Source organism: Lissotriton vulgaris, chromosome 1_1 (genome assembly GCF_964263255.1).
Source record: "Lissotriton vulgaris chromosome 1_1, aLisVul1.2, whole genome shotgun sequence".
Classification (NCBI taxonomy): domain Eukaryota; kingdom Metazoa; phylum Chordata; class Amphibia; order Caudata; family Salamandridae; genus Lissotriton; species Lissotriton vulgaris.
Window position 1 is genome coordinate 778,193,545 of NC_141685.1, and position 27,756 is coordinate 778,221,300.

The following is a 27,756-nucleotide window of genomic DNA, read 5'->3' on the forward strand; positions in this document are numbered from 1 at the left end:
AGGAATCCATTGTCTGCAGTACGAGGTGAGGCCTATAAAGGCCCGCACTTCCTTTTGTGTCTGGGGTTGTGGCATATTTACAATTAACTGAATGCGATCGGGAGTGAGCTGTCTCCCCACTTTGGACAGCAAGTGACCCAAGTACACAACTTGCTGAACACAGAATTGTAGCTTCGAAGGAGACACCTTGTGTCCCTTGTCGGCCAGGAAATGTAAAACTGTCAATGATGCTTGTTCACATTCGGGCTCACTTCGTGCGGTGATCAGTAGATCATCGACGTATTGCAATAAAGCGGTGTTGACTGGCATTTGAATACAATCTAGTTGTCTTTTCAGTGCTTGACTATAGATGCTGGGGCTTTCTGTGAATCCTTGAGGTGCGCGGGAAAATTTGAAACTTCGTCCATTTAAACTGAATCCGAAGAGATATTGGCTCTCCGGATCAATAGGTACACTGAAGAAAGCGTTCTTGAGATCAATTACAGTAAAGAACGTTGCTTCTGAATCAATAGCAGTCAATAGGGAAGAGATATCGGGGACCACAGGGTACTGTGGTACAATGCATTTGTTTAGTTCTCGAAGATCAATCACCAGCCGATATACTGGCGGTGCATTGGGGTCTGTACGTTTAAGAATTGGAATGATGGGTGAATTACAGATATTGGAGTCGGTCTCTACGACCACTCCCTGGGCAATAAGCTCTTCAATGATTTTCAGTAAAGCCACTACAGCATCAGGTGGTAACTTGTATTGTCTGATTCTGGGTAGAACAACTCCTGTCTTGAGTGTAACACGGTATGGAGTGATATGCATACAACCTACGTCAGCTGGGCCTTTTGCCCATAGGTGATCTGGTACATTTTTCAATCTGACATCAAATTCTCGCAAAACATAATGACCCTTGAAATCCCGTAGAAAGAGCCTAACTCCCTCCGGGGAACAGCATATTATAGCTCCTAGAGCCTTCAGAGTTTTAATTCCTAGCAAGTTTTCTGGGCATGAGTTCGTAAGTAACAAATCTGTAACTCGTGACAATGGACCCACAGCCAAGGGTACTGGTTCCGATACTTCATTTACAATAGGCTGTCCTGAAAAACCAAGGGAAACATTCTGTGAGCCTGAGAGGGGTGCCCCTGGGACTTCATTATGACTGATTGTGGTGCGGCTTGCCCCTGTGTCAATTAAAAACTTTCTGTCTTTTCCCAATACGTGACTGTGTACATAAGGACCTTCTTGATCTACAGGAATTTCAATAAGAGGCAACCCACCTTCCCTCTCTAGGCTGTTTCATGTATATCGGGGGTAATCTGGATATGCAGATTGGGCATACTGGTACATCTGTTGTGAAACTTGCTGAGTCGCGGCAATGGGCTGTGGCTGTGGTACTGCTACTGTCTGCGCTGTGTGGGATGGAGCATGCATAGGCTGTGTATTCTGCATTGGCTGTTCGCTCTGTGAGGTCTGTTGATGCCCATGTTCATGTCTAGGTGGATGCGGTCTTTCTTTAGTTTTACCTGTTGCTATGTTATGTTTCAGGACTGGGCATTCGTGTACGTAATGACCTGGCTGTTTGCAGTAATTACATGTCCCTTTAACGGGAGCTGTAGTAGGACTTGTCTGGGTCCCACCTTTTCTCTGACCGTCGGCTGGGACCGTCTGAGCTACTAACATTTTCATCTTGGTGTCTTTCATACGTTTCTGTTCCTGATCTTGTTCTTCTCTAATTCTGTTCTGATGATATTGTAACATTTGTAACATCTGGGATGGCGTATTTGCCTGCCAAGTACTTTCAACTTTGTACACTCTATTTTTAACTAATGGTAGGGAGTTCTCGACTAGTTTTGATACAAAAAGGTGTGGATATGATTCGCTGCTTGGTTGTAGGCCACTATTTATAATGAAACATTTCTCGAATCTGGAATAGAAGTCACTAGTATCTTCATCATGTTTCTGTTTACAGGACGAGATGGCGTCCCAATCTTCCTTTCTAGTTGTCAATAATCTTGGCAGAACCTGTACTATTAATCCGGGTAATGCTTTAGTCTTGTCCCCAAGGCCTACTCCGGGGATCCGTTTGCTTTCTTCGTCTTCTATTTCTGCCCATGCAATCTTTGTGTCCCCCACCTCCCATTCTTTTTCCTTTAATTTCTCGTAAATGCCCGTGGGCAACAGTACCTTCAACATTTTCATGATATCATCATACGTGTAATCCCCCATGAGTAACATGTCTTTAAGCTCTCTGTGGAAACCTGCAGGGTCTTTATCGTGACACGGGACTAATTTCTTCATTTCTAACAGTTCTAACTTAGTCAGTGGTGTGTGAACATACACACGCTTCAAGGCGTGATCCGCACCCATAACTGGGTGTACTTCTCGTAAGGGGTTCTGACTTTCAATGCCACCCCCGCATTGCATGTGGTACGTTTTCCTTTCTGGAGGCGGGGCGGGAACATATTCAGAGCTTATGAAGGTGTTATATTTATGTCGTTGTTCTAGAATTATTTGTATTAACTTGGTACTGAAACCTCTCCATCTATCCATGAGTAGTGCTTCTAGTGTTTCGTGCAAGGGTCCTGGATCGGAATGATGGTTTCTGTACTTGATGAGGAGGTGCTGAATCATGTATACACCTGCTAATTTCTGTTCCTCTGGGGAGAGGTTCAAGAATGTCTGCGCTAACGTATCATCATTATATATGTCTGGGTTTTCAGCCCATAACACGGCTGACCGAGCGAGTTCTTGTTCATCCATAGAATTGAGTACATGGTACCCCATTCGGTCTCGGAGCCTTTTATCAGTTTCCTGGAACTGATGTTCAGAAGAATTCGGGTTTGTTAAAGCAGAGAGAAAAACTCTCTTGCTTTCCGGACGGATGCCTTTCCTAAGGTAGTTTCCCTTACCTACATACGCTATAGTATCTGTAGTCCTTCCTGGTTCTTCAAGTTCTTCTTCCTCCTCGGAGGAAGCTTTGTCATTCCCTTTCTGGTGTGCCGTTATCACTGCCTTTCTAATTTTCTGGTACATACTGGCTATGCAAGCCCCCCTGTCATGTTTTCCTTCGGCTATATTTTGACCCCACTTGCTTAGTGCATCTAATTCACTTTGATCTGTTCCAGGCCTGTCTCGTTCTCTTATTAGACAATTTATGAAAAATCGTAGTATCTGTGCTTGAATGTCAACCTTCTGTTTATCCATTGCATCCTTGATACTGTCAGGGTCTTTCCCTGTCTGAACAAACTCATATATTCTATCTAGACGTTCCTTCATTCCTACATAGCATAGCAAGATATCGGTGGCAGATCTTAACCGTAGTGATGCCAATATCATTAGATCGTTTTTTCCGGGTACTGGATCATATCTACAAACGGAAATGTTTTCCTTGAGTGCGTCAAGGCGGGGGGACTGGAACGTGAGAGGACTCTGCGTGTCCCTGAAATTGAATCTGCGTGTTAATGGCGGGGTCCGAAGACCCGCAGTCGCACCTCCTGAGGCGGATGCTTGGGCATTATCTCCCTGCGGAGTCTGGATCTGAACTTGAATTTGTCGTTTAGTAGGATCAGGTAGGACTTGCTTCGGTAGGTCAATCTTGGGTGCGGGAAGTGGCGGAGCTGGCGGAACGGGGGAGGTCTGTCGCGGTACCGGCGGAACATGATCTGGGGCCGGAGTGCCACCCCCGTCCCTGTCAGGAGGCAGGGCACGAACAGGCAGATTGGCGTAAGCTGGTGCTACATCCTCTAAATATGAATTGAGGAATATGTCTTTAGTAGTCTTATGCATTACTTTAGTTGGCACTAATGGTGGCGGTAAGTTTTTCGGTATTTCTGATAGGGCTTCAGATGTGCCCTCGGCTGCAAGATACATACCGTTTACAAGATTGTTTCGGGCACGGTCTATTTGTTCTGTTTTTACTCGGATCCCTTCAGTAACTAATTCGTTTTCTTGGGCCTTTTCTGATTCTTTAAGTCTGTCTTCTCTACGGAGTGCTTTCTCAGCACGCTTATGGGATTCCTTACGCCAGAATTCTATGGCGTCTTTCTGAGATTGTCTAGCTTTCTTTTTCCATAATGCTTCTTCTACCTTCATGATGCACTCGGCATCCCATGTTCCGGTAACAGGCCATCTGTGTCTTTCGTCTAGGTGCTTGGTGTAATCGGCCCATAAGTCTAGATACAATATGGCGTCTATGCCATGTTTATGATACATGAAGTTACCTGGAGTGTCCCTAGGGGGAATAGGAATTTCTTCCTCCAGTATCCCTTTCCTAGTTCCTATCTGCTTTAACTTGTTGAAAAACGGCATTTTGCTTACTTATTACTGAATACTCAATCCTTACTACTTAATACTGGTTACAGCTACTTTATACAAAAAACACAATAATGCACATTAAAACAGTCACATTCATACCACGACATTAATCACATAAAAACATTTGAGACATAGATGACTATCCCCTAAACTGGATGTACTGCTCAACAGTACAGATACACTGGTGTAACAGTGCAAAAATTCAGAATACTAGATATACTGCTCAACAGTACAGATACACTGCCTAAAAACAGTGCAGACCGGACTTGTGTACCCAAACCCGTCTCGATATGACCCAGCAATGGTACTCACCGGGAAGCACGGAAACAGAAGGCCTCGGAAAACTCGACTGGACTCGACTCGGTACTTCGGAAAACTTCGGAGAACTTCGGAAAACCTCGGAAAACTTCGGAAACCTGGTGGGCCTCTTGACACCTCGGACCTTGCTTCTTTCGGCTAGGCTCTGGTCGGGATCCTCCGCACTCCTCACCGCCTCGTCTGGGCACTGATCGCAGTCTTCGTCACCTCCTTGGGTCAGAGGGAGATGCAGGAAATCCTGCCGGTACGCGTAGGTTCCGTCTAACTGACGGCAGGGGACAGAGCTTGCAATGCGCCAACCGGCGCGTGAGGTGGGGGAGGGGTCCCTGTTCGGGCGCCAAAATGACGTAAATAATTAATTTACTCTCTTAATTTCTATGCAGGTAAGTACTTTAATCAATAATAACTCAGATCGGATGAAAAAAAGACAGAGTCCGTGGTGTTAGAGTTTCTAAGGGTTTTATTCCTCATAAAGGAATGGTCATGGCCAGGATATCGGATTCTGACCACCACAGGGGTGTCAGAAGGGATAGAGCGCGCTGCATTTTATTGACAGTACATAGCTTATATACTTAATTCACATCATAAGCAACAGTGCAAGAGGCGTAACAGCTGAGAGAAGACAAGATAACAGTATACACGTGGTACTAGTACGTAATCAAGAGGCGTGAACTGGAGGTGTGTGCTAGAAACGTCACTGATTGGTGTCACAAGTGGGTGGCACCAAGGGGTGGTGCTAACAGAATTGTTGCAATGTCAGCAGAAATCGGAAGCTTGGATGCGCGCGCAGCTGTATGACGTGTGATTGGAGGGGTGCAGGGGACTTGACATTTACACTGACGGAAAGAGACAGAAGTCTGGCATGTCAGATCAACTTGTACTTTTATCATATCTGATATCTGATGTTTAGGAACCATACTATCTGGGCGGAAAGGTCTCTAGGGCAGAAGCTATTCTATGCTAACTGTGGATGCGTGTATAAGCGCCTAAGTGTCTGCATGAGAAGCGTGGGGGCACGGGCCCTTCCCTGGAAGCATGGTAACAGAGGCTATGAATTACTTGCATTGGGACGGGTCGGCCCTTTGGCTCTGCAGCTGGGGAGGATGTTTACTGAAGCTAGTAGGCAGGAATGCATTTTCGAGGAGCGGAACAGATAACTCGAAGGTTATAGTCAGTCTTGGCAGAAAACAGGCTGAGCTGAGCGCGAGGGGCCGCGCTGGAAGTAAGTCAGAGTTCACGGGTACAGAGGCAGCCTGGGCAGAGGCTGTCAGAGTCAGAAGCCAGAAAAGAGGCTCGATGGCAGAAATTCAGGGCCTACTCTGCCAGAGCAGGAAAACATGTAAAGTACACTACAAAAAGACGGTGGCATAGCATACTTAGGAACGGACTATATAATCCATTCAGGGTGGATCTGAAAGAGGACAAGTTAACGTTGGACGCAAATGTATTTGCGTCTTCATAGCTGACACAGGAGGGAAGTTACATGCACTTTAAGCTGGTACATGGAGTCGGTGGGGTACGCGCTAGGGAACACAACATGACCAAAAATTTATTTCCTCAATACCAGTGACGATTTTCCAGTTTCAGTATTGTCTACAGCATATGCCAGAAGGCCTGTATGAAAGGTTGGGTAAAGAATACATTAAGTCAACATGGACTCTACCATATACACACAAATGTTGGAACAAAGGGAAGGAAGTATTCCTTAGTGGGAAAAAATTGTAAACATTCACTAAGTGGTACACTTCTGTGCCAAGGTATTAATTTACACGGAGCCTGCTGTGAAAGTTGAAGGAATTGATGTACATAGACAGCATTCATTCCCCTTCTTCTCCCACTCCTCTCTCTGTGAGCACCATGAATACCGTAAATTATTGACCGTATCACTCTGCCAGTAAGAGCCCATACCCCTATGCATATGTACAGCCATTCTAGGCACTATGGCCTTTTACCCATTGGAATCCCCGGCTTCCCTCCTGCGCATATCCTAAACCCCCTCTCTCATGCGTAGGCCATGAAACCCTCTCCCCCTGTGCGACCCTGCTGCGAAAGGCGACTCTCCTGCTTGACCCGCCCAAAACCCCCCATTCCCTCTTGAAGAGGCATCCTTCGCCTTGGCTGACGTAGCCCTCCCCAGCTGCACCTGACTGCCCCCGCTCTCTCATGTACGGGTCATCAGATCTCTCTCTCTCTCTGTGTGACTCTGTCCCTGTGTCCACCCTGGCTACCCCTCCCTTCTCCTCACATGGGCAAGTCATAAACCTTCTTCTTCTGCAAGGCCCTGTCCTTGAGAGTCACGGCCGCGCCTGACCAACACCTCCTTTCCTTCCATGAATACCCCTCTGTTGACGAGCCTTCCCTCCGCGCTCGATTGTCCACGCGGCATGAATACCACTCCTTTGATGACCCCTTCCCCCGAGTCCGGCTGACCACACATGTCCGAGGCCATCGCCTGAGCCAGGAGATACCATTTACTGCCCTTATTGTATGAAGTCACTCCTCTTCAAAGGATCCACTATTGATCCTAGCCACCCCACCCCCCGGGGCTATGATCAGGCGTACACATCCTACGGAACACTCAGCTGCGTGATTGCCCTCCCCTCTTATCAGCAGGTCAAGGGTCCCCATTGTGAACATATGTGGGGTAGGATTGACACGAGGATTATAGGGATGTCTTTCTTTTGCGTCATACTGTCCTGATTGTACTATCAAGTGTTTTGTAAGGTATAAAAGCAAGAGTCTCAGCTCACTTGTTAGAGCACCTCCCGAAAGACACTGTGTTTCGTGTCCGAAATGACTGGCTCTCCTCATGAGAATTAAACTCTGTTCTTGATTCCTGCTTCCAGCGCCCGTCTCTTTATTTGGTAATTATTCAACATGGGAACTAAGAGGCGGTTTGCGCCAGCGGCCTGGGCATCGATAGAATTATGGGCTCATTTTCCACAATTGGCGCCCATTGTGGGGCCCATCAGTGACATAAGGTTCGGTAAGAGAGATCCAGACGAAGAAGTGAACATCTAAATGATCGGGGTATGCCTGCCTTGAGAGGGCCCTCGCCCGGCTGCCGATCGAAAGAACTTCACCAATTCTGAACGGACCTCTCTTGAGTGACCTATTGTCCTGACTGGAATCCCACAGGAATGCTACATGGAGTAAGAGAACGATCGGGCGCCTGAGGAGGAAGTCGAAGAACTGTCCGTATGGTCCGGTCCGGGTAAGATTAAGTAGGGTGTTTTTACGCCTGATTGGTAGGGTGGTTCTATCCACCTGATTGATTGATTGATTGTATTGAAATCGGTATTTGTATACTGATATTGTTGGTATTGGTTCATTTAGCTTTGAATGCTACTTGACATATTGGTTCTCTTTTGAGAACGAGACATTCTCTGTTTGCAAACAGCGGCGAATAGGAACGTCGTCCCTCTTTGCAGATAGAGAAGGGTAGGTAATGCAGACTTTTGTCCCCGTTGTAATCCGTCATGCCTACTTTTCTCCCCACTGGATTGTTTGAGATCGATTAATAATCGATTGTTGCTCTTTGAGATCTTCCCTGTCTACAAACTGAGACGAGTAGAAATATTCTGTCTTCCTTTCTGGATAGCGAAGGGCAGGTAATGCAGACGTTTGTCCCCGTTGTAATCCGTCATGCCTGTTTTTCTCCCCACTGATTGGTTGGTTGCCTGGACATTGTTGTTCCAGGAATTGTTTCGTTTGAGGTATTTTCTGCCTGCAAACAACGTGGAGTAGAAATATTCTATCTAGTCTTTGCAAGTAGTAAAGGGTAGGTTATGCCCCTTTGTGAATTCGTCAGTCCTACCCACTCCCCACTGTTTGGTTATTTGGGGGGTAGCTCGCATGGTCCGCCCAGGAGACTACCCTTATGGAGGACATATGCTCCCCGCTCATGGGCCATTTAGTGGAAGTAGACCATCTGGTCCGTCCAGGAGGCTACCCTAGTAAGTGGAAGTACATCGCTCGGTCTGCCCAGGATGATACCCTAATGAAGGAATATATGTTCCCCTTTTTGATCGATAATCTCGTTCCACCCCGGACCATTTATTGGAGGGAACTCGTCTGGTCCGTCCAGAAGTACCCCCTAGTGAAAAGGACACATAAAAATATGAAGTGATCACCGTTCCCTACTAACAGAAAGCTTTAGCTCGAAACACGCTAAGGAAGAGAAAGAAAAATAAAAAGAAATCAGGCTAAGTCAGTAACCCCCTGATGAGCTTTTGACTTCACTAAAAATAAGAAACATTAGAAATAGTTCGTAATAAGAAATGTAAAATGGTGAAAAAGTTTGAAAGCAAAAATAGCCACGAGGTAGCTAGGCTTCACTGCCTATTCCTGCTCCCAACATGTCTGCCTCATTGCCCGCCACGCCCAAATAACGGTCACATAAAATAGAAACAATTCAATAGGTACCTACCCCCATTCCGGAAGCTCCCGAAGTGCAACAGGTTCGCGGTTACGCCCATCCGGAAGGCGAGGCCTCGAGGCACGAGGGGCTCGCCTGGCCACGGTCAGTAGGAGATGATGTTGGGCAGGCGGTCCAGAGAATGGCAAGGACCTCTCCATCTCTTCTCTTCTGCCGCCCTGCAGGCCGCGGGGAGAGAGGGGGCTGTCTTGCCTCGGCCACCGACCACCCCTCTCTCTCACCCGATCCGGCTTTCGTCGACGGCCGAAGCCAAAGCGAGGATGGCGGCATTTCTTTGTGCTATAATGGCGGCAACTACACCCAACGCCTGACAGTTGCAAGTAGTCCCGTCACATGCCATCGCCTGCATAGTTACAGGTAGTCCCGCCACATGTCGACGCCTGGACAGTTCCAGGTAGTCCCGCCACATGTCAAGAGAAAAGGGGGGGATGTCTTGCCTCAGCCACCGACCCCCCCCCCCCCCATCTTCAATGGCTGGCACGGCCAATGTCGAAGCGACGGAGCCGAGGAACGGCGCGGGGTCGCTGGAAGGGGGAGGCGGCGCGAACGAGCCTCCCCCACCTCCCTCCAGGTGGAGGCTTCCAGCGACACCCCAATGCTCTTACTTAAAGAGGGTCAACATCAAAAAGCGGTCTTCTGCCCAGGACGGGCACACGCCCCATGCCTTCTCTCCTCAACCTTGAAGATTCTATAAGAGCCGGGGGGAACCCCGATCCCTCCGCATGGGCGCCCCCGCCCCCTTCACTGGGAACCACGACATCGGTGCAACTCCTGCCGGCGCCAGCCTCGGATTGGAAATGGCTAAAATGCCGCCACGGCACAGACTTGTTCAGTTCCGGAGGAACACCAGAATGACCCGGTAGGAAAATTGTTGCCGCCCTCCCCACTCTTTGACTCATGGTCCATATTTGTTAGACTGTTAACCACATAGCACAAAACTTTTTGAACTGCCAACGGAAGGTTCTGGGCCAACCATGCGAGACTAGAGACATTCTGACTGTGCTGGAACTCGCCTGACCCCACCCAAAATGGCGCTGACACAAAATGAGACGTTTTGAATAAACTTTGTTGCACCCTGACTGCGCAGCTTTTTGTCCCGAGATATATATGCAGTTTTTGGATAATGAAAGTAGATATGAAGGATGTTGAGTATGTGCTTGGACAATGAACTGACTTAGGGTGGGTACTGATTATGATTTGGAAAATGAATTGGTGTAATTTAGGTAATGAATGAACATTGGATAATGAATTTATGAATTTATTAAAGATGAATTACTGACATGCATCATGCTTGCTCTGTAGGGAAGTTTTAATACGATTTTATTGCACTGCTGCACTTTATGCAATGAACTGCCACCAATTTCGTTTATTAAAAGTATTTTGAAAATGAAAGCATGGTTGTAGCAGTTGCATTAATGAGTTTTGGATGCCTTACTACTGTGAGCGAAGAATAAGTATGATGAAGGATGTAGATCAAAAGGGATCAGATATTTAGCAGCTACATTATGTGTCACAGGCAGCCGGAAAAAGTGTTTTAGACACCCTTAAAACGACACCACGGAAATGCCACCTGACCGTCACCCTTGCACCCGATAAAGAGGGTTACGACCAAGTAACTCATGTAGATACGCAGATCGTCAATGATTATCTACCTGACATTACTGGTCCCTCTGGGCTTAAACGCCGAGATGGTAAAGAAAGGCGGTACGTGGAGTAAGTGGTAGGTAAAAACATTTTCGGACTACTGCATGCTGATGTACTTTGAATGCTGCCCCCCCACCCCCTCTTTTTCCTCCCTTCTGCAGGTCACGTCAGAACGGCGGCTGAAGTGTGGAAGAGCGATGGTCGGACCACCGACGAAAAGGGAAAGAGGGAATAAGTGTGTAGTCCTCATAACGATAAGTTTTAAAAAAAAGACGTGGACTTAAACATGACTGTTCCTCCTTAGGACATAGCGACTGAGAGGATGGACTGACATAGAAACTGGACAGGTACTGAATGACGAAAAATTGACTAGAAATGACGCGTTAAATAATGTAACTGGACGTTTGACTAGGTAGGGAAAGGACAAAGAAAAATATACGGGTAAGGGTTGCCACGGCACCACCCGTCTAGGAAGTTAGAAATGTTGCTGATGTTCAAAATGCACTGCCCCCTTTCTCACACTCTTATAGATATAGCCAAGCTGTCGGACTGTTCTCCCGATCAATCCTTGCCGTTGCCTCAGCCTGGAGAACTTCCCACCAAAGGAGGGAACTGAAAAATGGTTTAAGATCCAACCATGGGTAACTAGCACGACCAGGTTAATTTCTGATCGACCAACCGAGGTGTGAGTATTGGTAATTGGGAACGCTCGCAGACGTGACAAGCGAGAAGAAAAAGGAGGGAAGGGTAGAAAGAGCTAAGCACGTAGATAAATAGGATAGTAAAGATACGTAGGATATATAAAACAGATCCTGTAGGCTAACAATTGTTTCCTGTCTTGTCGTGAATGTCTTATATATGTGTAATACATGTGCCGTCTTCCCTGTCTGAGTTTGTGTGTGTGTAATGTACAGATTTATGTCTTCCCTCTGTCTGTATCTGCGTGTTACCTGACCTTTGCTGTTCTGTGTTGTGAGCGCACTAAATGACCTATTTTCGTACACGTCTCTCTCTCTTTCTCTCTCTCTCTCTCTCTCTCTCTCTCTCTCACCACCCCTTATCTCTCTCTCTCTCTCTCTCCCCCTCTCTCTACATGTCATACGTGTACCGAATGGCTCGTTTAGATTGCGGACGACTCTCACTCTCTATGAGAGTCTCCCTATTTTCTCTCCCTCTTTTTGGTAAAATTGTGCCCCACCGGCACCAGTCTGATTTGATACATATTGAACGCGAAGGTGTTCAGCGAAATTGACCGAAACTAAAATGATTGTATCTCGCCATATTACTGCCTCTCCTTTCTGCAAAATGAATGAACTTGAATTGGCTGTGAAGGAAAGGACAGGTAAGACGACTAAAGTCCCCCAAATCTGGCCATTTATAGGGGAACTGTATGTCCATGGCACCTTATGTCTGTTCTTCAGAGACGAACGCCAACGTCTAGATTGACCCCCAATGCCCAGATTGCCCCACCCCCTTTTGCACCCAAGCGCAAGCGCCCGAAGCATCCCCGCCCCATTTTTGATAGACCCCAGTTGCTGTCCCGAATATAAACATGATGACCATGAGTAGCTGTTGACCCCCGAGAAAACCCTGTTTTGCCTGACTCTCGATGATGGCATCCCCGCCCTGTTTGAAAAGGTTAGCCAGTGCTGAAGGGAAATGCTCCGTAATGTTGAATATGATGTAATGCACAGTTGATGGGAATCTCATTTATCCTCACTTGAGTTATAAATAGGACGATGAATAAACCTGCCATGAACTCAGTAGGAATGCTGACACATGCACTGCTTGGTAATGGACCTCTGACTGTGACCAATGAGCGTATCTCCCAAATGCGTAGAATTGAGGGAGGAATTCACATGCGTAGATGTCTTCTTCTGCCATTTCTCTAAAACCTTGTCTTGTACCTATTCAAAGATTCACGATCACCGAAGGAGGTGGGTCAGATGTGATGTACAGCCTGACTGCGGATCTTGGGACCCGTGTGACCTCGACCAAAGGTGGAGCCGCAGAGCAACAGGATACGGGACGAGACCGCAATTTCAACGTGGAAAATGAAAAACGATGGGCCGCCTTGAAGCCCTCCGTCTGCTAACCCACGTGTGCCTGGAGTCTCCGTCCCCCTTCTTTGGACTCGATTGATGGGCCTGCCTGCTTGTTATCCTTTGCTCCCTTGGTCCCTTTTTTGTGTCCCAGGAACTCTGACCCAACTCCGCTCGCTCTCTCTCCTATCGACTATTTGAACCATGCTCACCCTCTTTTCCACGTGACTTTTTGCCAAAAGGAAGAACTGCCTTCATATGGGAATAGGGTGTTGCCACAGAAATATAGGTGCCGAGCATAAGGCGCCGCCAAACGGATTATTTAGGGAACAGGACTGTGGTCTAACAGCAGAGGACTGACCGCACCCTGCAACGCGAAAGGATAGAACTGAGCTGGACTCATAGCTCCACCACCGGTGCTCAACAGCGCCAACGAAAGTGCTCGGACTAGAGCCTACCAGTGATGGCTCAATGATAAAAAGACACTGTGACGAAGAAATCTTGTGTATTGAACTGAATTCCGCTCTCAACTACCTGGTCAAAACTGTTCATTGGTCACATTTTTAAGTTAGAAAGATTTATGCTATGTAGTGTGTTTAATTGTCAGGAACACAACGAAAATGCAATTTCCTATGTGCTGCATTCTGCCCATCACCTCGACTGTCTATGATTGTACGCCAAATGTTAGTATCGACAAAATGCTAATTCATCAACGATGCCTGTCTACCTGTAAACCCATCAATTGCAAAAATGACTGCTGTTATGTAAAAAGGGGCGACTGTGAAAGTTGAAGGAATTGATGTACATAGACAGCATTCATTCCCCTTCTTCTCCCACTCCTCTCTCTGTGAGCACCATGAATACCGTAAATTATTGACCGTATCACTCTGCCAGTAAGAGCCCATACCCCTATGCATATGTACAGCCATTCTAGGCACTATGGCCTTTTACCCATTGGAATCCCCGGCTTCCCTCCTGCGCATATCCTAAACCCCCTCTCTCATGCGTAGGCCATGAAACCCTCTCCCCCTGTGCGACCCTGCTGCGAAAGGCGACTCTCCTGCTTGACCCGCCCAAAACCCCCCATTCCCTCTTGAAGAGGCATCCTTCGCCTTGGCTGACGTAGCCCTCCCCAGCTGCACCTGACTGCCCCCGCTCTCTCATGTACGGGTCATCAGATCTCTCTCTCTCTCTGTGTGACTCTGTCCCTGTGTCCACCCTGGCTACCCCTCCCTTCTCCTCACATGGGCAAGTCATAAACCTTCTTCTTCTGCAAGGCCCTGTCCTTGAGAGTCACGGCCGTGCCTGACCAACACCTCCTTTCCTTCCATGAATACCCCTCTGTTGACGAGCCTTCCCTCCGCGCTCGATTGTCCACGCGGCATGAATACCACTCCTTTGATGACCCCTTCCCCCGAGTCCGGCTGACCACACATGTCCGAGGCCATCGCCTGAGCCAGGAGATACCATTTACTGCCCTTATTGTATGAAGTCACTCCTCTTCAAAGGATCCACTATTGATCCTAGCCACCCCACCCCCCGGGGCTATGATCAGGCGTACACATCCTACGGAACACTCAGCTGCGTGATTGCCCTCCCCTCTTATCAGCAGGTCAAGGGTCCCCATTGTGAACATATGTGGGGTAGGATTGACACGAGGATTATAGGGATGTCTTTCTTTTGCGTCATACTGTCCTGATTGTACTATCAAGTGTTTTGTAAGGTATAAAAGCAAGAGTCTCAGCTCACTTGTTAGAGCACCTCCCGAAAGACACTGTGTTTCGTGTCCGAAATGACTGGCTCTCCTCATGAGAATTAAACTCTGTTCTTGATTCCTGCTTCCAGCGCCCGTCTCTTTATTTGGTAATTATTCAACATGGGAACTAAGAGGCGGTTTGCGCCAGCGGCCTGGGCATCGATAGAATTATGGGCTCATTTTCCACACTGCGACGGTTCTGCGAATAACCTTTCATGCCACCTGCACGGTACTCCCTCCATACGGATAGAACCCGTTTTCAGGCAGCTATCCAATGGCAGTTACGTTATGTTGAATGATCACAGCTGCTGGGGCATGGTCCCAGGAAAAGTTTATCTGGTTTGTGTGTTGTCCATGGTCACTTGTTTTATGCAAGCATTGTATCCAATTCGCAAGTCAGACAGTTAGACAGTGAGACGGCAATATGGCCTTCACTGAATATCTCTTCTATACGAATTGATACCTTGAGCAGACTAAAGGCTATTCTTTTACAAAAATCTGTGCCACTGACATCATCAAAAGAAACGTATGATCTGCAAGTTGCAAGGACATCTGCAGAGATACATGCATTATTATCAACAAACTGCCCTGTACATTTCGCAGAAGGGTTAAGCAAAATCTTAAACATGTCTGATACCATTGGCATCGCACATGTATTTAAGACAGTTTTTCCGGGACTGTTAGCACCATTTGAAGCAGTCCTCTGCATTTTACCAAATTTTGCAAGATTGCATCTTACCTGTTCTACGATGCCTGCTTTGGGGAGAAGAATGCGTGTTAGACATCTGTCTTACACTTCCGTCAGTCCTGCAATCGGATGTTGACATTTTGCGAGGTCCGGTAAGGGCTCATGCACTGTGTTGTCCTCAACAGCTACAAATCCTGATGACGGCATTCATTGAAATCCCACCACTAAGTCTGACTGAAGGTGAGATACGAGATTCAACAGCCACACAGGTACCATCTGACCTGACCATTGCTAACGCATCAACAAGCAATGCTTCTCATCTGTGCACATTTGATCTGCTGGATCAAGTGGTTCCTCTTTCACCTACTGTGGTAGACGATTTCTTTGCCAGCCTAGACGAACTGATGTTTTCTCCTGACACCGAAAATAACTTTTGATCTATACTCACAGCGTTCCCTGAACTCTGAAATTCGGCCTTCAATTTTCAAAACAAAAATTTGACTTCTGCATAATATTTCTTTCCTTATCAAGACAGATTGATTTTTCTGTGGCACAGAGTGATCTGCTCGAGGTAGAGCTATTCCTAGAGAACAAGAAATTCATTTTGAACATTGACTGAGAAATACTATTTGGCCCTGTCTCTTATTAATAGAAGTATTGATATGACATGTTAGTAAAATGGTCTTGATTTCTTTTCTGTATTTGAGAGCCATTTTAGAAAAGTAAATGACGTGAATATTCCAGCTCGCATAATTGTTTGATGACTTTATGCTTAGATATTCTTTTCTGAAGTACATTGCATACTGTAGAAATGCTAAACATAATTTTCTGCATGCCCAGTTATGTATTTTGGGGTGGGATTGTAAACACAAGCTTTAGATATGATCAGTGCCTACATGGTTAGCTTATTGAATTTAAAATCGTGGAGTGAGTGTTATAAATGAATCTAGGACCCTAATATAAAAATCCCGATTCATGCCCTTATATAGGTCTATTTTATCATGTCCTTATAAAGGCAAACAAATCATTACCATATTTGGCCCAAACCATACAGCCCAAATACGGCAGGGATACTTTCACTAAGCTTCAAGAATTAACAAAGTTTTCTTGGAAAAACCCGCTTTCAGCAGCCCGAGACTTCCCCCTGCTTGAATATTAAGTTCTCCTAGAACTCTCAGCGTTTTCCAAGAATTGAGCCTTTGAGTGACGTTATTAAGTCCAAACATGCATCAAACTCGGCACCTTCAAAGTATAAATATGCCTTGATTTGCCCAATCAAACACACGGGGGTTTGGAGCAGATCGACTATCTACTTGCCCGACGCCCTGCAGCAGCAAGTGCTGAGGAAGGCCGACCCTCCAGCAGACACACTGCGAGACTCATTTCTCCTTGCCGAGAGATCCAGTTCCAGTGTTTCCAGTTTACCCTTGCGGGTATCTGGGAAATCGAGTCCCGAGAACGAGATACAAGACCTCCTTCATTCTGAAACCAAAGGTACGGAGCTGATTAGCCCTCTTAGAGAATTCTTGGAATTAGATTCCTGGCAGAAGAAACCCTAGACTTAAACTCCTCCTCTTATACTCCCTCCCTCGTACTAGACTTAGGTTAGGTACACCGGGGTAGGCGTATTTCAGAAGCACCAGTTGAGTACTTTTAGTCATCTTTTATTACTGTATGTATTTTATATCTTTTATGCACTTTATGGCTTAACACCCATATCATGCTTTTACAGTACTATTTTATAATGCTGTTCGCATTATATGCATTGTACTTCATAGTAAGCTTTACTATTGTAGCAGTTCATTTTCAATGCTTGAGAAAGAAGACTGTTCAATAAATAACCTCTTTTATTGAAAACGCCCGTCTCTCTAATTTCTCAGCCGCTCTGGTGAAACGAAGCATGCACGATTGACTGAGTGAATTAGCTATCTAATGTTTCTGCGACTCTAGAGATTGCTTTCTTAATAATAGGAAACAAAGTTGTCATGTTTATGCGGTTGTCAGAAACTAAACCCTTCTTGTGAATTCGAGAAAATTTCTAGTGACCTCTGAGCTAGCTGGCACTCACAATTAAGTCTAATATATTCGGTAGAGACCCAGGGGATCTCACGCCTGCATCTAAGTTACAGGATATATCATTCCAATGCGCAGAGCCTATTGGGAATATAGGTACTACACTACAGGGCGATATTTTGACATTTTCGTGTCCCATGGAGCACGCAAAAATGTCAACATTTCTGCGATTCGCAGCGTAGCAGAGATTTTTTTCATGTTCACGCTTTGAAAATGCATTCACACGAGCGCGATTAACTCACCGGGATCCTTGCATTCGCCGATGAGTTTTCCGATCCGTTCATGTGCTCCACGAGATGTTGGTAGCCGGTCGCGCTATCCCACGAGAGATCGCGATCGCGAACACGTCATTCGCCTCGCCATCAGACACCACGAAAGTCTGATATCGCAAACGCATCATTCTCCACCACGACAGAGAGCGTGAGGTTGTGAATCCGTCAATCTCCACCACGACAGAGAGCGTGAGATCGCGAACACGTCATTTTGGACACGCCATCGACATCCGGCGGAAGTGTGGTGAAGCTCGCGATCTCGAACATGCAAAATTTTCAATCTGGAGAAGAATATTATCTCTAGCAGCATAAAACTTTCTATAAATGATGATTTGGATGAAAAAAACTCCTCAGATTGACATTTGGCTGTCCTTTTTTGTGCAAGGAAGGGCCACAGAGTCTCCAACTTCCTGTGCTTTGTCCATCACCTGCTCATTCTACCTTTGGATTTTGAGCTGGAAGGATCACTCTTTGTATCTGCTGCATCATTATCATTGGATTTGAGGACTTTTGAATTTTATATTTTACAAGTAAGTTGGTGTTGTGTGTTTCAATAGGGATATTGCAGTTGCTGCAACTACAATTTTGCTACTTATCATTCTTTTTTTTTTAATTGTTGTGGGTAGCCTGTAGGCCCAGAGCTAGTCACTTTGGTGTGTGTTGAATGTATTTTAAACATCATTTAGGGCATGGATGGCATTGAATTGAGTTGCAAAATGTGTTTTTGGTGGTATTTCTGTTTTTGGGTGTTTGTTAAAGAAATGCCTTTGTTGTGTGTGTGTGGAGTGTTGGTGTGTACCTTGCAGACCTTGTTTAGCCCTGTGGGTTTTCGTTTTTTCATTTTATTGCATTAAAAAGGCAAAGCAGTGTGGTTTAGCATGCGTCCTTTGCCTGGCTTTTATAGGCATTTTGTCAGTACATTGTTTCCCAGGCCTCCTGCTTGTTTATTGTGATTTGTGAGTGACCATGTGGCTGGTGGCCTTTTCTGGTGGGAGTTATTAGTGTACTGTTTTTGCCATATAGGCCTGCATGGTATTCCTTTGTGGCTTAGGCTTCTTGTTGTGGGCCTGGCCATGAGGCTGGCGGCCATTTTGAAGACAGGCATTGCGCTTTTTGCAATGCCTGCATTGTATGTCTTCTGTTTCTTGTAGTTGTGTGGGCCTAGCCATGTCATGTGGCTGGTAGCCATTTTGAAGCCCAGTATTGTGCTTTTGCCATAGGCCTGCAAGCTTGTGTGGCCTTGTCTGCCAACATATTTACAACAAGGGGTGGTGAGGGACAGAGTCTCTGAATTAAACAGAATACTCTCACCCAGTCAAGAGATCAGGGCTAGATCCAACACCGTTTTTTAGCTCACTGCACCATCCCAGTTTCAGAACCTGGCTGTATGCAAATTAGTCTGTTCCTGTCCCAGTGCATGATGGGAACAGGGCAAACCAAACTACAAAAGCCAATTCTTACACTGGGAAGGAAACAAGCTACCGGGGACCGGTTTCTGGCATTTCAGCCTCTTCGGCCCGGCTTGCTTGAATCCTGATGGTGCAATGAGCAAGGGACTCACATCTGAGTATACCCTTCCACGCTTAGGGTGGACAAAAATATTTACAACAAGGGGTGGTGAGGGACAGAGTCTCTGAATTAAACAGAATACTCTCACCCAGTCAAGAGATCAGGGCTAGATCCAACACCGTTTTTTAGCTCACTGCACCATCCCAGTTTCAGAACCTGGCTGTATGCAAATTAGTCTGTTCCTGTCCCAGTGCATGATGGGAACAGGGCAAACCAAACTACAAAAGCCAATTCTTACACTGGGAAGGAAACAAGCTACCGGGGACCGGTTTCTGGCATTTCAGCCTCTTCGGCCTGGCTTGCTTGAATCCTGATGGTGCAATGAGCAAGGGACTCACATCTGAGTATACCCTTCCACGCTTAGGGTGGACAAAAATATTTACAACAAGGGGTGGTGAGGGACAGAGTCTCTGAATTAAACAGAATACTCTCACCCAGTCAAGAGATCAGGGCTAGATCCAACACCGTTTTTTAGCTCACTGCACCATCCCAGTTTCAGAACCTGGCTGTATGCAAATTAGTCTGTTCCTGTCCCAGTGCATGATGGGAACAGGGCAAACCAAACTACAAAAGCCAATTCTTACACTGGGAAGGAAACAAGCTACCGGGGACCGGTTTCTGGCATTTCAGCCTCTTCGGCCCGGCTTGCTTGAATCCTGATGGTGCAATGAGCAAGGGACTCACATCTGAGTATACCCTTCCACGCTTAGGGTGGACAAAAATATTTACAACAAGGGGTGGTGAGGGACAGAGTCTCTGAATTAAACAGAATACTCTCACCCAGTCAAGAGATCAGGGCTAGATCCAACACCGTTTTTTAGCTCACTGCACCATCCCAGTTTCAGAACCTGGCTGTATGCAAATTAGTCTGTTCCTGTCCCAGTGCATGATGGGAACAGGGCAAACCAAACTACAAAAGCCAAATCTTACACTGGGAAGGAAACAAGCTACCGGGGACCGGTTTCTGGCATTTCAGCCTCTTCGGCCCGGCTTGCTTGAATCCTGATGGTGCAATGAGCAAGGGACTCACATCTGAGTATACCCTTCCACGCTAGGTGTGGCAGGGTATACTCAGACATGAGTCCCTTTCTCACTGCTCCATCAGGATTCAAGCAAGCCGGGCCGAAGAAGGCTGAAATGCCAGAAACCGGTCCCCGGTAGCTTGTCTCCTTTCTGGTGAAGAATTGGCTTGGTAGTTTAGTCTGCCCTGTTCCCATGATGCACTGGGCCAGGGACAGACTGATTTGCATATAGCCAGGTTCTGAGCTGGGATGGGGCAGTGAGATAAATAACGGTGATGGATCAAGCCCTGATCTTTGGACTGGGTAAGAGTGGTCTGTTTAACTCAGACACTCTGTTCATCACCACCCCCTTTTTGTAAATCGTTTTTGGCCACTATAGGTGTGGCAGGGTATACTCAGACATGAGTCCCTTTCTCACTGCTCCATCAGGATTCAAGCAAGCCGGGCCGAAGAAGGCTGAAATGCCAGAAACCGGTCCCCGGTAGCTTGTCTCCTTTCTGGTGAAGAATTGGCTTGGTAGTTTAGTCTGCCCTGTTCCCATGATGCACTGGGCCAGGGACAGACTGATTTGCATATAGCCAGGTTCTGAGCTGGGATGGGGCAGTGAGATAAATAACGGTGATGGATCAAGCCCTGATCTTTGGACTGGGTAAGAGTGGTCTGTTTAACTCAGACACTCTGTTCATCACCACCCCCTTTTTGTAAATCGTTTTTGGCCACTATAGGTGTGGCAGGGTATACTCAGACATGAGTCCCTTTCTCACTGCTCCATCAGGATTCAAGCAAGCCGGGCCGAAGAAGGCTGAAATGCCAGAAACCGGTCCCCGGTAGCTTGTCTCCTTTCTGGTGAAGAATTGGCTTGGTAGTTTAGTCTGCCCTGTTCCCATGATGCACTGGGCCAGGGACAGACTGATTTGCATATAGCCAGGTTCTGAGCTGGGATGGGGCAGTGAGATAAATAACGGTGATGGATCAAGCCCTGATCTTTGGACTGGGTAAGAGTGGTCTGTTTAACTCAGACACTCTGTTCATCACCACCCCCTTTTTGTAAATCGTTTTTGGCCACTATAGGTGTGGCAGGGTATACTCAGACATGAGTCCCTTTCTCACTGCTCCATCAGGATTCAAGCAAGCCGGGCCGAAGAAGGCTGAAATGCCAGAAACCGGTCCCCGGTAGCTTGTCTCCTTTCTGGTGAAGAATTGGCTTGGTAGTTTAGTCTGCCCTGTTCCCATGATGCACTGGGCCAGGGACAGACTGATTTGCATATAGCCAGGTTCTGAGCTGGGATGGGGCAGTGAGATAAATAACGGTGATGGATCAAGCCCTGATCTTTGGACTGGGTAAGAGTGGTCTGTTTAACTCAGACACTCTGTTCATCACCACCCCCTTTTTGTAAATCTTGTCTGCCAACAGGCCTTTCATCCAGTAGGCTCAGAGCAGATAGTCACATGTGCATTAAACAAGTGTTTCTGTGTGTTCTGTTGAATTTAAACATCATTTATGGCATGGTTTGCATTGGATTGAGTTGCAAAATGTTTTTTGTTTTTTTCTGTTTTTAGGTGCGAGTTAAAGAAATGCCTTTGTTGTCAGTGTCTGGTGTGTTGGTGTGTACCCTGTAGACCTTGTTTTACCCTGTGGATTTTCATTTTTTCATTTTATTGCATTCAAAAGGCAAAGCGGTGTGGTTGAGCAAGCATTCTTTGCCTGACTTTTATAGGACTTTTGTCAGTACATAGTTTCCCAGGCCTCCTGCTTGTTGCTTGTGATTTGCAGCTTCCTGAATGATGTAATGATCAAATAATTTAATGCCAAACAGGGTCCACTTCTATTACATTTACATTTTGGTTGTTGTTCTTATTATTTCCTATTCTTCCTGAGAGTGTAGTGTGTACACACAGTAGTATACCATAGCCCTTGTTGACAAAGTCTCACAATTGGCTACACTATATCTTTTATTTGTTTGTTTGTACTAGTAGTAATTGAACCACACAACAAATGCAACATTTTACTGATGTTCTTCTCTTGGCTTCTTTGCTTTTAGGTGCACAAAAAGACAGAGGAGGAGGTATCATCATCATCATCACCCGTTGTACTGCCAGACAGAAGTCCTGCTGCGCACCACATCATGTCCATGTATGACCACAGACATCTCTGTAACTTGTGCACCTGCGTCCTGCGTGATATCTGAGGAAGATGGCCCCAAAAAAAGGTGCCAGGTCCTCCAGTACCAAGAAAGTTGCCGTTGAGAAGAAGAAGGAACAGAAAAAGGAAGTGGCATTTACCACGACTGGTGTGCGGGCCAATGTGTTTTTTGGAACCAAACAAATTACGCCTACAGCAGCGCTGTCCGGGACCAAACTGGTATCAGCACCTCTGCACCAGCGGGCCAACCCCACCAACCTGGGCCCAAGCCCATGAGTGTTGCAGCGGTAGCCAGTCTACTAATGAGCAGCGATGTTGAAATGTCATTATCGCAAAGTAGTACACAATCAACGCAGGCAGAAACTCGGCAGATAAATATGCAGCAGCAGGCACAGCCACAAGCACAGCAGCAACCTCAAGAATAGCAGCAGCCACAAGAACAGCAGCAGCCGCAAGAACAGCAGCAGCCACAACAACAGCCCACAATAGTAGTTGTTCCTCCTGAAGTAGGGGCATTTCAGGAAATTGAGCTTACTGCAGACAAAGTGCAGCAAGCCACTGTTTCAGAAGATCCATTGTCTTTCAGACCCCCAGCAAGGAAAAAGAGGGTTATTCCATCATCTTCTTCTTCAAGCCCCGCTTCTGATAATCGAGATGCCACTTGGAAGCCACCAGCTCAGTCTGAGAGTGATGCACAGCACAAGACAAGGCTAATGAAAAGGAAGGTTCCAGAAAGTCTTAGAGTTATGGATGTAGATGTACAAGAGGGGGATGATGATGAGCAAGTCATCACGAACATCACTCCTGGCCCAAAGGAGATGGAGACCAACATTATTACCCTATCCAAAATGGCTGCAAGGGATGTAGCATGGATACCACCAACACAGGTAACACCACCATGACCTCCAACTTCCATATTTGCATTTGCAAAGGCCCGGCAGGGACCTACATCCAGCTGAAACACCACCTCAGTAGGTAGTGGTAGAAGTCACAGTGTAGCTGCACAGTCACAATCCAAGCAAACCCTCCAGTTCATCTGGTATTGAAAGTGGTACATCCAGAAGCGCCAGAAAGTTCTCCTCCACAGTTTGGAGCTTCTTTTCGGTTAGCAGTAAGGAGGAGAACATTGCTATATGGTCAATTTGTCGACTTGCTGTTAGGCAGGGTAAGCTTGGTACAAACTATGGTGCCGGAGGCCAAGCAAGTCATCTCAAAATACACCACAATATTGTGTGGGAGGCTCACCTACTTCGCTTAGAACAAAGTAAAACTTAACCTGTTGTTGTTGGGCATGAAGAATCATGGGAAAATATGGTGGAAGGTGAACAAGAGGGAGACATTTCTAGCCCTGTCCGTATCCGTGTAGTGGTACCGCCCACATCCTCAGCAACATCTCAGTGGCACGGCAGTAAGAGCCGTACTCAGAGTCAGACCAAGACAACAAGGTGACCGAGTACTGCAATGAAACAAAGTGCGTCGTTGAGCCTAACTGGGTTCAAGAAAACAACTACACCACAAAAGAAAATAATCCAGCCTACCATTGAGAGCATGCTTAGGTTGGAGGGGCAGTACCAATGCAACCACCCAACGGCACGGTTGTACAATGCGAAGCTGGCTAAAATGTTAGCGCTGGACCTTCTCCCTTTTTCATTTCTGGAAGGTGTGGGTTTCTTTGAATATGTGTCAGCCAGTTGCCCTAAATGGAAGGTTTCCAGCCGGTCCTATTTCGCCAGTGTTGCTGTTCCAGCACTACATCATGATGTGTTGGACAAGCTTTGCAGCAGAGTGCTGTTCACAACATCCACCTGACAACAGACATGTGGACCAGCTGCCAAGCCACTGACTACATGTGCATCACTGCACACTGGGTCTCTTTGTGGGCGTTAGAGATAAGCTATCTGAAGTCGGTGCTGTTTACACATCTGAGATTTTACTACTCAGAAACATGAACTGTAACCATGTTCGCCATGGAGAAATCTCATACCGCTGTAAACATATTGGATGAGTTTCACAGCAAGGTTTTTGAATGGCTGCACCCAAGAGGGCTTAAGATTGGTTTTGTTTCCATAGATAATGGCAGTAATGTCCTTAAGACCATGGCGCTTGGTTCCTTTTTCAGGGTCCCTTGTTTGGCGCACTGCATTAACATTATAGTTCAAGACTTTCTGAAAAAAGAAGCCATAGTCAGCAACTTAGTCACCACCTGCCGAAGAATATGCACTCATTTCAGCTATTCTTTTAAAGCTCGGAAGCAGCTGAAGATCATTCAATGTGACTATAGAATGCCAGTCAAAGCACTCATCCAGGAGGTGGCAACACGTTGGAACTCAACTTATTCCATGCTTGACCATTTGTTTGAGCAGTGCAGGCCTATCAATGAATGTCAGCCTATCAATGAATGTCATTCGAAGAGGGGATGCTACTGTGAAAGGCATGACCCTACAGATGGACCAATAGTGCCAAGTTAAATGCCTGACTGAGATGCTTCTTCCTTTTGAGGTCTTCACACGTGAAGTCAGCAAGGAGGACTGTACTATGGGCCAAGCTATCCCATTGTTGCAAATGCTAGAGCAACAGCTGAAGGAGGTGTCTGAAGCATACAAAGGTGTAGAGGAATAAAAAAGCATATGAGTTGGTGGAGAGCTTAGCCGGTCGCTTAGCTGACAATACAAGGGTGCAAAATAAGATTTTGTCACAAGAACATTTCATTTGTGCCACCATTCTGGATCTACGGTCAAAATGGGCACTGAAAAGTAAGACATTAATTTCTTTTTCATAAATGGGTGTTGCCCGGTACAGAACTTGGATAGCTGAGTCAGCAGCAATTTGGAAAATGAACGGCTGCTAATTAAAAGCCTGCTAGATAAACACACAATAAGTACTGCAGCAGGGCATTCGGCTTCAAGTTCAACTTCGAAGCCTGAGGGCAGTGCGTTTGGCTCAGAACACTCACCAACACTATCGGCAGCAGCAAGAACTGGATCCTTAGGCCCAGTAAAATCATTAGACGATTGGTATTTACAGCAAGGCATTGGTAGGTCCTGTGCTGATGCAAAGACAAAAGATGCCCAAAAAAAGTATAGCACCCCTGAACATTGAGCGGATGGTCCAGGCCTATCTGGACGACCCAACAGAGGTGTACATTGATCAAAACCCATTGCGGTATTGGTATGGGAAAAGGGGCCAATGGCCACTGATCAGCAGGTTGGCGATAAACTATCTGGCTTGTCCTGTCGCAAGTGTCTCTTCTGAACAAGGTTTTCAGTGCTGCTGGTTCCATTGTAACAGTGAGAAGGACCAGTCTCTCGTCCAAAAACGTGGAGAGGTTAACCATGATCAAAATGAATCAGCACTTTATACCACTGAATTACACAATACATGAATTGCGGTTCTCCTATTAACATGACCAGAGAATCTGGATTTCATTAAAGACACGGAGGCTGACATTATGCATTATCCTTTAATAGCAACTCACACAGCCGCACTACATCATAAAGGATAAAGTTCTAGAGTTATCAACAGTGAACAAAGGATGTATCCAGGAGATGATCTGCCTCTTTTAAAAGAATCGCAGCAGGAAAGAACTTCATAAATGGAGAGATCCAAGAAGAGCTTGAAAAACATAGAGGAGCAAACTTCAGTATCTCAATGGACAGCTGGTTAAACGGAATTGCCTGAAAGAAAGAAAATGATTAAGAATCAAGAGCCTAGAGAGCTAAAGACCTCAACACAAACAGAAAGATAACAGAAGCATGGGCATAATAATGACAACAACAATTGAAGCAATCAATAAGTTCATAAAAGATATCATAAAGACATATCAAAAGTTGTAAAAGGGAGGAGGGAGGGATAATATCAGCCTCCGTGTCTTTAATGAAATCCAGATTCTCTGGTCATGTTAATAGGAGAATCGCAATTTCATTACAAGACCGGAGGCTACATTATGCATGTTCGTAGCCCCGAAGGACAACATCAGACATATGCTCGATAGGTTTGCAATAATGACGAGCAAAGGTGTTAGCATTTGACCAGTCAGCAGCTTTCAGGATATCATCCAACTTACCACCTGACCAGAAGGATTTACTGGCCATAGCTCCTCTGATAGAATGTGCTTGAAACTTAGAGAGGTCGATACCAGCAAGACTCATGGTAGACTTAACCCATCTGGCTATGGAGGTGGAAGAAACAGGTTTAAAAGGTTTCACAAAAGAAACTAAAAGTTGATTTGCATCTCTAGGACGTAGGAGAGACATCCTAGTGTCATATTCTTTCATACAAGCAACCACACAAAGTTTAGGGAAAGAGTCAAAACGAGGATAAAAGATAACATCTGACATGGTTTTAGTTCTTCTTAGTAATTCAAACTTGACACCAAAAATATCATAACATCTATTAGAAATGTCTAAGCTTTTGATGTCAGATACTCTCCTACAGGAGACTAAACACAAGAGAGTGGCGAATTTAAAGGAGAGAAATTTTCTATTAAGGGAAGAGTTATCTGGCCAAGAACAAAAAAGGTCTAAAATACACTTGACATCCCAAAGGGTCTGACACTTAGGTCTAGGAGGTCTCCTTAGTCTTATACTCTTGAGGAATCTAAAAATAATAGGATTTTTACCTACCGATTTACCGTTGATAGGGGAATGGCCCGCGGAGATTGTGGATCTAAAACAATTAATAGAACGATAAGAAAGGCCTCTGTCGAATTTTTCGACCAGAAAATTTACGATATTGACGACAGGAGCCTCCACAGGATCGAGACTCCTTTCCAGGCACCGATGAAACCATTTCTTCCAAATGTTGTTATACCTAAGGTGTGTTCCGGATGCCCAAGATTCTCCGAGAAGAGAGAGAGCTGTCGACGAAAGTCCAGACAATTCGTTAGATTGCCTGGCACTTTCCAAGCAAGAAGGTTCAAATTCCCCTTGAGAATAAGATGATGATCTTCCCCGTCTGCGTTTGAGACCAGGCCTAGAGAGGCTGGGATCAGAAAGGGAATGTCGCATGCTAGTTCCAGGGCTGTCGGGAACCAAGCTTAGGACGGCAAAAAAGGAGTAATTAGGATCAGGAGGCATTGTTCCAATCTGACTGAATCAAGGGAGGAAGATGAGGACAGCGGCTGAGGTGACGGAAGTAGTGTGTTAGATGATGATTACCTACTTCTGGTTGAACCCCCAGAGTTTGAGGACAAGCTATACTTCCCTGACAATTAGGCTTGCACTTCTTACTGTCTTCCTCCCTTATTTTCTTTTATTTGTGTGTCTGTCTTTCTGGCTAGAAACTTCGAATCCCAACAAATTCATCTCCACTATCTTCTAGTCTTTTTATTGCCATATACGAGTTTCAGCTGTCTGCATTTCCCAGTCCACTCCTCCGAATCCTACTCTTCCATCCTCCCGAATCTCCCAAAATCCATTGCCCTCAAGCCAGATGATGATTGGATGATGCAAAAAAGAAGAAAAAAGAAAATCTTTCCTTGTTGAGTC